This window comes from Nomascus leucogenys, unplaced genomic scaffold, assembly GCF_006542625.1.
Source record: "Nomascus leucogenys isolate Asia unplaced genomic scaffold, Asia_NLE_v1 001179F_50415_qpd_obj, whole genome shotgun sequence".
In the NCBI taxonomy this organism is placed as follows: domain Eukaryota; kingdom Metazoa; phylum Chordata; class Mammalia; order Primates; family Hylobatidae; genus Nomascus; species Nomascus leucogenys.
Window position 1 is genome coordinate 15768 of NW_022096955.1, and position 10733 is coordinate 26500.

A 10733-nucleotide genomic window follows, 5' to 3' on the forward strand; every position below is an offset into this window, starting at 1 on the left:
AATCCCCTCTCCTTCTGCTCTTGAACCCGCCCTGGGCTGAGGCTTGGTCCTTGGAAAATCTGTGTGGCCCTCCCGGGGACCAGCCACAGGTGACAGGGACTCAGGGGCTGATTCTTAGAAACTTTTCTCAATACAAGGGGCTGTCCCATCCCTCCACCCTTAATCCTTCCGCCTCCTCCCCTCTCGTCTTTCCAGGAGCCCCAGGCCTGGATGGAGTGGGCAGAACAGATTGTCAGGTGACAAGCCGATACCCAAACACTCAATAAACTCTCCACCTCCCCCAGTCCCTCAGCCCACACTGCCCCAAACCAATGAACAGACCAGATCACATGAGGCATTGAACTTGGAGCAAAGCTTTAATAGCAAGCACTGGACAAACCCAGGAGGCCTCCTCAGTGAGGGGCTGAAGAAAGTAGATATAGAATGACAACAGGTCATGGACCGGGGCCCAGAGGGACACTGGGGGCGTGGCAGTAGCATGCTGGGAGCTGGAGCCGATGGCTGTGCCGTGGCCCTCGAGGTGGGGCTGTCACAGGCAGAAAGGGGCCTCAGTGGGTGGAGAGGTGGACCTGCTCACAGAAGGAGACCACCTCTCCAACCTGGACTTCCTCCATGATGGCACACCTGGCGGCTGGTCACTGTGGCTGCAGGCGATGGAAGAGGGAGGCACAGGGAACATCAGGAAGGAACTCTTCCCCCCACCTGCCCCCGAGTCTGTGGCCCCCCAGTCTCCCACACAGAAGGGTCCTCAACCTCTCCCCTGCCTTGGGGTCCACACAGCAGGATAGGGCAGCTTCTTACCTTCCCAGGTGGGCTGCAAGGCCAGGGACAAGGAGTACTGAGTGGCCAGCCTGCAGGGAGAGGAGCACCCATCAGCCCAGGGATGCCAGCCAGCCCAGGCCCCTGCAAGCACTGCTGGGCAGAAGCAGGCCCTGGCAGAGGAGGTTCCCCCAAATTGGTGAAAAATCACAGTTTGGGAATGCACAGAAATTAGCACAGGCCCAAGAATGAAAGGGCAGGGGTTCAGCACAGCAGGAAGAAGAAAAAGAAACAGCACAGCAGTAGGCCCGGCGGCCCTCTGTGGCTACTCACCAGGAATTTACAAGGAGAAGCTGAGCAAGTGGTTTTTCCATATCCCAGAGGGCCCAACAAATAGACCCAATTAAAGCAGGAGAGACTGTCGTTAGACTATAGATGGACTTCACCATTTTCGGGGAGCAAAAAGCTGCAACGTGTGACTAAGCATGGAGACTCCGGGACACTCTCAGCTGAAGGCCTGATCACCCTTCCCAACTGCAAACTCGACCACCACCCACCTTGCTCTTCACCCTGTGGCTGATGGTATCACCACTCACACAGTCATCGGAACCAGAAACCCAGGGCCATCAATGCCCACTCCTTCATGTGTTCACCTGACACTTACTGAGTCCTGACTGTGAGCCACGCTTACCCTGAGGTCCAGGCATCCAGTCCTGCTGTTTTGAGCTATAACCTCTCTTCTGCGTGCACTACCTTCCTTCCCCCGCCCCACCCTCCACCCCCCACCCCACAGGACTTCTCTGGCCACACTCCCTGCTCCAGCCCCCTGACGCATCTCTCTGGCCCCACCCTGACCCCTCTGATCCATTTCTCCCTCTGCAGCCAGAGGGAATGTTCTAAAATATCTTGATGTTCATTCCCCTCTCCTGCTCCAAATCCCTCCATGGCTCTCCATTGCCTACGTGATCTAGTCCAGACGCTTTAACTTGGCATTCAAGGCTCCTCAGTCAGACTCCAGCCTGCATCGTCAGTTTCACCTCCTGCAAACCCCCACAGCTTCCGACATTCACACCTCCTGAACTTCGCTGGTACTCAGACACCAACTTCTCCCTGGGTGAAGCGGGCCCCCAGCCCGCCCCAGCAGGTACCCGGGTGCACACTCACTGGGCGTCCTCAACCTCTAGTAAGCAGTGGTAGGTGGCGATCTCCTGCTCCAGCCACGTCTTCCCGTCCAGAAGGACCTGGTGCTTGTGGTCCTGGTGCTTCGCGTCGCAGCAGAGCTCGCACAGCTGCTGCTCCATGCTTCTGATGAGCCCCTGCAGCTGGGCCAGCTGAGTCCCATAACACACCTCCGTCTCTACCAGGCTGCCCTCCAGCGATGCTTTCTGTGGGCCAAGAGATAGGTGGTGCGATGAGATGGACCTGGGACCCTTCCCCATGGCAGAGCACTAGAGAGGAGCCCCTCCTGTATGGGGCTGTGGGTGCTGCCAGCACAGTGGGGTGGTAGTGCACCCAGCCACTGAGTGTGAAGGGACAGGCTGGGTGGGGACTCTGGTTCTCCAAGCAGGGGTCTAAAAGGCTGGCTCACCCTGGGGTGACAGGTACAGGGTGGGGAGGGGACAGAGGCCCTACCTTGCTGAGCTGGGACAGCTCAGGTTCTGCACAGAGATGTAGAGCTCCATATCTCTATCCTGCCACTCTGCAGGGCCTCTGTGTTGGTGGCTACCTCGCAGTTTAGCCCCTCTCTCTGGAAGGCAGAGTGGGTCACAAGGGTTTAAGGAGACTTTCAGAAGTGGGGCACAGGAAAGGGGCTGCTCCTGAACCCTCACCTCCCAGAACCATCCCCTAAACCCTCCCTGGCCTCTATGGGGCCCCAAAGGCACCTGCACACAAAGACCCTCTGCACCCACATTGGACCTTGGAGGAATTCAGCCTGCTCTGCGGTCGTTTGCAGTTCTTACTCCTACCGAATTGCAGCACCTCAAAGACAGGCACTGGGTGTTATTCTTTTGTGCCTGTTGCTGTCCCTAGGACACTGGAGACTCAGCCTGTGCTTGCCAAGGGTATGCATATGTACTCAAATACACACATCCTGTAAACAGCTGTGGTGGAAACCCAAGACCAGACTTGTAGAGACCTGGATCTATTTTGCAGGCCACAGTGAAGGGCTGTGTGAGCTTGAGTCCTCTCTGAGCCTCACATTTTACATCTAAAACATGAGGGGCTGGTCCAACTGGTTCCCAAAAGTCCTTCCAACTGGGACAGTTGTTCCAGTGTTCCAGCTGCACCAGCATGCAGCACATGTGCCCACACGTGTGCACACCTGCTTACACATGGCCACCCACCACGCTGAAGAACCAGCCCTGGGCATCGTTGCGGCTCTTCTCCACCAATTTCTTGTCCTGGTCACGCCTCTCATTCAGGATGCAGCTCAGCTTCACTCCAGGCACAGTGTCCATCTTCACACTGACATCCTCATCCACCTGACCTCAAAGGGCGTTCATTTCCTGGGCAGAGAGGACAGCAGGAGCTCACCCAAGGCCATCCTGGGGAAAGACCCTGGGGCCTGCCTTCTCTCTCTCGGAGAGACAGGTACAGATGACAGACAGACAGACGGACACAGATAGGCCAACAGCTCCTCACCCTGAAGGTGAAGGTGGATGGTGTCATTTCTCAAACATACAGGGCTAGGAATATCAGCAACCTCCCCCAACACACACTGTGACTCGGGACTGGACTTCACCCATCCCCAACAAGTTGGCTAAGCCCCGAGAGATGACAACCCCCCAGCACGGTGGAGGATGACCATGGGCGACCTCACTCACTGCCCTGACCTTGCCCCCACCACTGCCTTGCCCCCACCACCAGCTCCAAAGCACAGGCTTGCAGAAAGCAACCCTACGCTGGTGTCACCGCACCAGGCCCCGTTAGCAAATGTTAATCTGCTGGAGGAAAGCAATTGTATAACCAGCCTCAAAGCCAGGGGGAGACACCTTCCAGGTGTCCTGCTTCTCAGGGAGTAGGCTCCCCCAGCTTAGAGCAGCACAGAGCTCGGCTGAGAAGGAAGCCACAGGACAGGGCATGTAAGGCCTCCTGACTGCCCCGGCAGGACCTTGGATCTCTATCCTTGGGTTGAGCCTTGGAGTCTCTGGGACCTAGAACCTTCTGGAAAGGAGAGGCAGGAGAGGGGCCAGAGAGGTGGGGTGGATATGAGTCCGACAGGCCTGAAGGAGGGTCCCTGTGCAGCTGTAGATAAATCCCTTAACCTCTCTGAGCCTCAGTGTCTTCACGGGTCAAAAGGAAGAAAGAGTATCTTTCTCCCAGCTGTTGTATCAGCGGAGATAATGGCTGTGAGTCACTTGCAGTGCTGGGCAGAAGCTCCTTGTTTTAATGACTATCACTATTATAATTAATTATAATAATTAGCATTGTGTGTTCTTACACTGAGTTACTCATTAGTTACTTAACTGCAGTGAGCTGAGCCTCAAGGGACAAATGAAGTCTATTTGGGAAGAGGGGCTCCTCCAGGCCTCACCCAGGGTCCTCTGAGGGTCAGGGCTAGCCATCCACAAAAGATGGGAACTGGACTGAAAGCATGGCGCAGCCCAGGGAGGTTCTGGGCCCCAGCCTCGCTTGCTTCCAGGTGAATTTCTGCTGCATTCCCTGAGCTGAGCTCACTTCCTCGTGGTTCTTCTTCAGGTAGACCAGGTCCTCCTTGAGGTTCTCAGTCTGCACCTCCAGGTTGGCTCCGGGCAGGGTCAGCCCCTGGGGCAGCTCCAGAGACCCAGCCTCACTTGGTGCAGAAGTCATCGGCAGCCAGGTGGGCATCATCCACCTGTAGCCAGCACAAAGCTGGAATTACTGATCATAGCCACGAGGATCTGGGAGAGACGTGGGCTCCATGAGAAAATGCCCTTGGCAGCCTCCAGGAGGCCCTCCGACACCCTTCTTGCAGCCTTTTCAGAAGTGAGCCAGAGTGAGGGTGATGAGAGTCCCCGTGTTCTTCTCTGAGCACCCTCCTGGGAATTTCTGGGACCCAGCCTAGGCCCTCAGGGGGTTAAAGGATGATGGGGGTAGGATGCCCAGGCATGGGTAAACACGGATGCCAGGAGAGAGACCCTTATGCAGCCGTCTCCCACCATGGGGGTCATGGCCTAAGCTGCCTAGGCCTCACTCCCTCTTCCCCAACTAAATTCACCTCTAGGCTCAGCTGCCACCTCCTCCAGAAAGCCCTCTTGGATTACCTTTCTGCGTCTTTTTTCCGGGCCATACCTCCTCCCTTCTCCAGGTTGTGAATTTATACCTATTTCTATGACTTTTTTGGTTATTTCCTCCTCCACTGGACTCTGAACTCCGGGGAGACAAGGCCATGTCTGTTTCATTCTCTTTGGAATCCCCAGCCCTGGGCACAGTGCCCTGGCCCAGAGTTGGCCCCGAGGGTTCGTTAGTTTAATTAAGTGATTCGTTAATTAATTAATGAGGTTATGACTGGCCTCACCTCAAACCCAGGGCAAAGCTTTCTCTTCCCACAAGGTCATCTGGGCGGTTTCAATGCAAACACGGAGGAAGGGGCCCAGAAAGAGCAGAAGGTTGTTGTGATTACTGCCGCTGTCGTTGGCATGGTTGGAAATGCCCAAGAGGGGTTCCAGTTGAGGCCATGGGCATGCACCAAAGAGCGAGGCCCCTCCAGCCACCCAGAGGTTGAAGCGCTCGTGAAGGCGGCACATAAGCGTGTAGAATCTGGAATCTGCTGAGGCTCAGGGCTGACTTCACACGACCTCAGAGGGATAAGCCCCAGGACACACTAGTAGCCCCCTCAGGCTCATCTGGTGCACCCCCTCCCAGACCCCACTCGAAGCCCTAAGTTCTGTGAAGTGACCCTGGATCAGGCTGAGCTGAGGGCCAGTTTGTTCCCAGCACCCTCTCCTCTGCCTCAGTGGGCCCATCTGCATCCGGCAGAGACCCACCCAGCCCTCATCTCCTCGTTCAGGAGGATTTGGGGCACAGCGAGGGTCGGCTGTGAAAACCCAGAGACAGGGTGTGTAGGATGACTGGAGGCAGAGCCCTGGGGCGTGCTGCACTTGGGGATCGGTGATGGGGTGCTGGCTGATCCCGAAGATCAGGACCACTGACTCACCAGGGCTCCCCTGGTTCCCCGCTGCCAGGACCAACCCCATATCTGATCTGGCACTGCCAGTATCTCTGCTTCCAAGGGGAGATTGCAGGAATTCCCGCCTAGTGGAGGTCCCGGGCAGGAGCAGCAAGCCCCTCATAGGCAGCACCAGGCTTGGCTCTCCACCCAGGAAACTGAGCAGGCCTAACTGCCAGGGCCAGCCGGGCCTAACCTCACTACTGCCTGGCTCCCCTGCCTCCCCTGGCCCCCCTGCCTTCCCTGGCTCCCCTGGCCCTCCTGGCCACTGTACTCATCGCTTGCACCCCTCACCTGCCACTGGTGGCTTTGCTCTGTAGGACCCTCCGGGGCAGGGTTTGTGCAGAAGACAAAGTAACCACGTTTACAGAATGCCAAAGCCATGTTCTTAGGGGTCATGAGAGGGAATGTGTATGTATGTGTGTGTATGTGTGTGCGTGTGTGGTGTGTGATGTGTGTGGTGTTTATGTGTATGTGGTGTGTGTGTGGTGTGTGGTATGCATGTGGTGTGTGTGTATATGTGGTGTGTGTGGTGTGTATGTGTGTGAGATCTGTGTGTATTGTGTGTGGTGTGTATATGTGTGTGTGGTGTGTGGTATGTGGGTGGTTGTGGGTATATACGTGTATGGTGTGTAGTGTGTGTGTGGTGTGTGTGGAATGTGTGTGGCGTGTGTGGTGTGGGGTATGTGTGGGTGGTGTGTGTGTGGTGTCTGTGGTATGTGTGTGTGGTGTTTGTGTGTATGTGTGTGTGTGGTGTGTGTGGCAAGTGTGTGTGTGTGATGTATCTATGGTGTGTGTGGTGTGTATGTGTGTATGTGTGTGGTGTGTGTGGTGTTTTGTGTGTGGTGTGTGTGGTGTTTGTGTGTGATGTGTGTGGACTGTGTGTGTGGTGTTTGCGTGTGTGTGTGATGTAGTGTGGTGTGTGTGTGGTGTGTGTGGTGTGTATGTGTGTATGTGTGTGGTGTGTGTGGTGTTTGTGTGTGTATATGTGTGTGATGTGTATGTGGTGTATGTCTGTGATGTGTGTGTGTGGTGTGTGTGGTGTGTGTGTGTATGGTGTGTGTGGTGTGCATGTGTGTGATGTTTGTGTATTTTGTGTGGTGTGTATATGTGTGTGTGGTGTGTGGTATGTGGGTGATTGTGGGTATATGTGTATGGTGTGCGTGTAGTGTATATGTGTGTGATGTGTGTGGCGTGTGTGGCGTGTGTGGTATGGGGTATTTGTGTGTGGTGTGTATGGTGTGGTGTGTGTATGTGTGTGCAGTGTATGTGCTGTGTGTGGTATGTGTATGTGTGTGTGTTGTGTGGTGTATGTGTGGTGTGTGTGGTTTATGTGTGTGTATGTGTATGTAGTATGTGGGGTGTGTGGGGTGTGTGGGGCTGTGTGGTGTGTGTGATGTGGGGCGTGTGTATGTGTGATATGTGTGTGGTGTGGTGGGTGTGGTGTGTGTATGTGTGTGTGGTGTGTGTATGGTGTGTGTGGAGTGTGTGTGGTGGTGTGTGTACGTGTGTGGTGTGTCTGTGGTGTTTGTGTGTGTGTATGTGTGTGAAGTGTGTGGTGCATATGTGGTGTCTGTGTGTGTGTACGTGTGTGGCGTGTGGTGTTTGTGTGTGTATGTGTGTGGTGTTTGTGTGTGTACTGTGTGGTGTGTGTGTGACGTGTGTGTGGTGTGTGTGTGTATGTGTGTGGTGTGTGTCTGGTGTTTGCGTGTGTGTACGTGTGTGGTGTGAGTGTTGTGTTTGTGTGTGATGTATGTGTGGTGTGTGTGTGATGTGTGTGTGGTGTGTATGTGTGTGGTGTGTGTATGTGTGTGGTGTTTGTGTGTGTGTACTGTGTGGTGTGTGTGACGTGTGTGTGGTGTTTGTGTGTGTGTATGTGTGTGGTGTGTGTGTGGTGTGTGTCTGGTGTTTGCGTGTGTGTACATGTGTGGTGTGAGTGTTGTGTGTGTGTGATGTATGTGTGGTGTGTGTGTGATGTGTGTGTGGTGTGTATGTGTGTGGTGTGTGTGGTGTTTGTGTGTGTATATGTGTGTGTATGTGTGTGGTGTGGGGGGTTATGTGTGGTGTGTATGTGTGCTTCTGTGTGGTGTGTGGTGATGTGTGTGGTGTGTGGTGTGTGTGGTGTATGTGGTGTGTGTGATGTGTGTGGTGTGTGTGATGTGTGTGGTGTGTGTGTGTGTGGGGTGTGGTGATGTGTGTGATGTATGTGTGGTGTGTGTGATGTAGTGTGGTGTGGTGAGTGTGTGTGATGTATGTGTGGTGTGTGTGGTGAGTGTGTGTGATGTACGTGTGGTGTGTGTGGTGTTTGTGTGTGATGTGTGTGTGGCATGTGTGGTGTTTGTGTGTGTATGTGTGTATGGTGAGTGTGTGATGTATGTATGGTGTGTGTGATGTGTGTGGTGTGTGTGGTGTGTGTGGTGTTTGTGTGTGTGTATGTGTGTGGTGTGTGTGTGGTGTGTGTGTATGTGTGTGGTGTGTGTGGTGTTTGTGTGTGTATGTGTGTGATGTGTGTGATGTGTGTGTGGTGTGTGTGGCGTTTGTGTGTGTGTACTGTGTGGTGTGTGTGTGGTGTTTATGTGTGTGATGTGTGTGGTGTTTGTGTATGTGTGGTGTGTGTCTGGTGTTTGCGTGTGTATACATGTGTGGTGTGTGTATATGTGTGTGATGTGTGTGATGTGTGTGTGGTGTGTGTGGTGTGTGTGTACGTGTGTGGTGTGTCTGTGGTGTTTGTGTGTGTGTATGTGTGTGATGTGTGTGTGGGGTGGCCTGGGCTCTCTGCCTGCACACGGGGACAGGGAGGGAGTTGGGTTTTCCATGTGGCCCAGAGCTCCCAGATGAGACGACACTGCTGGAAAGACCTCCTGCTCAGATAGTGGTGGTCTGTCACAGAAAGTGCCAGCTGGGGACCGTGCCAGCTGGGAAGGGCAGGAGCTACCTGGAAGACAGCAGTTGAGCCCTGACTTTACTGCTCCCACCCAGCCTATGAAGGTGCTGGGCGGGGATGGGGAGAGGTTCAAAACCAAGGCTAGAGAGCAAGGTCAGACCACCATGAGCACGAGGTTAGACATCAGGAAGGACTTCCTGGCACTCCAGGACTGTCTTCAGGGAGGAGAAAGACCCAGTAAAACCCGCGCTTACCTGAGCAGCCAGAGTCAAGACTGCACCAGCAGGCACTCACACACAAAGAGACACGAAACGAAGACCCTCCCCATCCCCATCCTCTCCTAGGAACCCCTCCCTTCCCAGGCCCTGTCCTCCGCTAGGCCAGCTGGGCTGCCCAGGTGGGCCTCACTCTGGGCTTAGAAAAGGGACTGCCCTGCCTTCCCTCAGCAAATGTGGGGCAGAGCCAGGGCCCTGGGGAGGTGGCCAGGCCGTGGGGTGCCACCGCCCCTCTGCCTCCCCGTAGAGCCCACGCCGCCAGTCCTCACCCTGCCTGGGAATCCCACTTCCAGCCCCAGAGGCTGCTGGAGTCGAGTGCACGTGGGAGAGGGGGAGGCCCAGGGAGGTGGCTGGGAGAACTCAGAACTTCCCCCAGTGCTCGGGGTGCCAGCCCAGCCTTGACTCCCCCTCAGTCTCCTCTGCAGAGAGTGCAGAAAAGCCAGCATGCTGGAGAGCACAGCACAGATGGGACCTACCTGGAATTTGAGCAGGGCTAGGGTTTTGGGACGGTGTCCCCTAATATCACCCATATTATGTTGTGGGGAGGCAGAGGGTGTGGAATGATCTGGAGCCCTGTGGACAGGAGATGTTCAATAGGTGCATTTTTTTTTTATTTTAAATAGAGATGGGGTCTCACTATTACCCAGGCTGGTCTTGGGCTCCTGGGCTCAAACAGTCCTCCCCCTCTGCCTCCCAAAGTGCTGGATTATAAGAATGAGTCACCACGCCCAGCCAATAGATGCATATTAATATTGACAAGGGCTGGCCGGGCTCAGTGGCTCACGCCTGTAATCCCAACACTTTGGGAGGCCGAGGCAGGCAGATCACTTGAGGTCAGGAATTTGAGACCAGCCTGGCCAACACGGTGAAACCCCGACTCTACTGAAAATACAAAAATAAGTCAGGGGTGGTGGCGGGTGCCTGTAATCCCAGGTAGTCGGGAGGCTGAGGCAAGAGAATCGCTTGAACCCGAGAGGTAGAGTTCGCAGTGAGCTGAGGTCGCCCCACTGCCCTCCAGCCTGGGCGACAGAGTGAGGTTCCATCTCAGAATAAACAAAAGAGAAAACAAAAAGACAAGGTCATGCCCTGTCTGCCCATGTGGCCTTGGCTCCTACAGGCCCCCCAAGCATTAACTGTCAACCCTTAGGATGGTGCCCACCCCACACCCCACACCCCTGCCCACAACCAGGGCAGGCTGTATGCAGCAGGTGCTCTGTGAGTGCTTGCTGAATTGTTAGCATCATGGAGCCTGGGTGGTGACTGGGGTAAAGACAAGGTCCCAGGAAAGGGACATGGCCACCTACCCTTCATCCCAAGGAAAAGGGTCAGTATCAGGTGGTCAGGGAAAGTGAGAAGCCCAGGAGCCTGGAACGGGCTCCCAGCTGAGACCTTGGCTTGGCTGATGAGGAGAGAACCCCAGAGACTCTCGTTCCAACCCTAGTCCCCTGTCACTAGGACCCACTGGGGTCCTTTCCATTCACCCCTCTGACACAGGGACCCTGTCACCTGGAGGGCCCTTGGCGCTCACAGATCTCCTGGCCCTCGCTCACCTCCAGGCACTCCCACCCATGGCCCAGCAACGCCTGAGAAGTGCACCCTCACCCAGCCACACCTGCTGCCTCTGCAGGTGGAATCCCGCTTCCTCTATTCTGTTTCTTGCCTCTAT

At 55.2% G+C, this 10733-nt stretch overlaps 1 pseudogene; it reads right to left on the reverse strand.

Moving 5' to 3' along the window:
* Positions 1 to 343: 343 nt before the first annotated feature.
* LOC100584024 lies at positions 344 to 5936 on the reverse strand (annotated as a pseudogene).
* Positions 5937 to 10733: the final 4797 nt, after the last annotated feature.